Below are 891 nucleotides of genomic sequence, written 5' to 3'. Positions count from 1 at the left end.
ACTGAGAATGCAAGTACTCACTTAATCTAAGTGCAACCATTGTTTTTAAATGATTTCTAAGCTAATGAATAAAGCTAATTCAGAATAATAAAAGCGATTAATAAATTATATTTTCTTAACTAAGGAAAAGAGAATTCATGGGCATAGGGATTAGACCTTGGGTGATCAAGTTTCGAACTAAGGATGACAAAAGATCAATCAAACTATCAACCTTAAGCTTAGACACAATCTTAAACAAACTCTATGTCTAGATGAATGTTCATTTACTAACATATCTCAAACATCAAATGTCTTTGGTTGAATAATATGAAAGCAATCATTACTAACATGTCTATTGGCTATCTTAACACCTTTAACAACAAATGTCTTTGGTAAAGTATGTTAAAAGCTTAGGAGAGTTGTCTCAGGCATTTCATCAAACACCTTGTGGGTGGAAAATGTCAAAAGATCAACTTTTGAGTGGCCAACTCATAAGATACATTATGAATACTCTACTAGCAAGGAACAAGAATGATCTACACTAAAACATCCTAGAACTAACATGATCACCCTTGATCTCCCTAACCCATGAATTCAAAAAGGTGATTACTCACTAATCTCCATGATTCCTCTTAAACCCATGGTGGATTTCAGATTAACCATGTAGAGAAATAGATAAGAAATCAACAAGAACACAAGACGAGAGCAATCAAATATGAATCAAAAGAAGTTTTCACTAGTTCTTCTCTAAAAAAGAGATTGTTTCTTGGTGGCTCCCCAAGTCCTTAACTTAGGTTAGGCAATCTAAAAACAATGAAACAAATGACCAAAAGGCCCCTGAAATAACATAAAAATCGTCCAATCAAACACGCGGAGCGACCTAGCATAGTCGCTCCCAGGAGGTCGCTCCCG

This window comes from Brassica oleracea, chromosome C4 (genome assembly GCF_000695525.1).
Source record: "Brassica oleracea var. oleracea cultivar TO1000 chromosome C4, BOL, whole genome shotgun sequence".
In the NCBI taxonomy this organism is placed as follows: Eukaryota; Viridiplantae; Streptophyta; class Magnoliopsida; order Brassicales; family Brassicaceae; genus Brassica; species Brassica oleracea.
Note: the sequence above shows the minus strand (reverse complement) of the source record.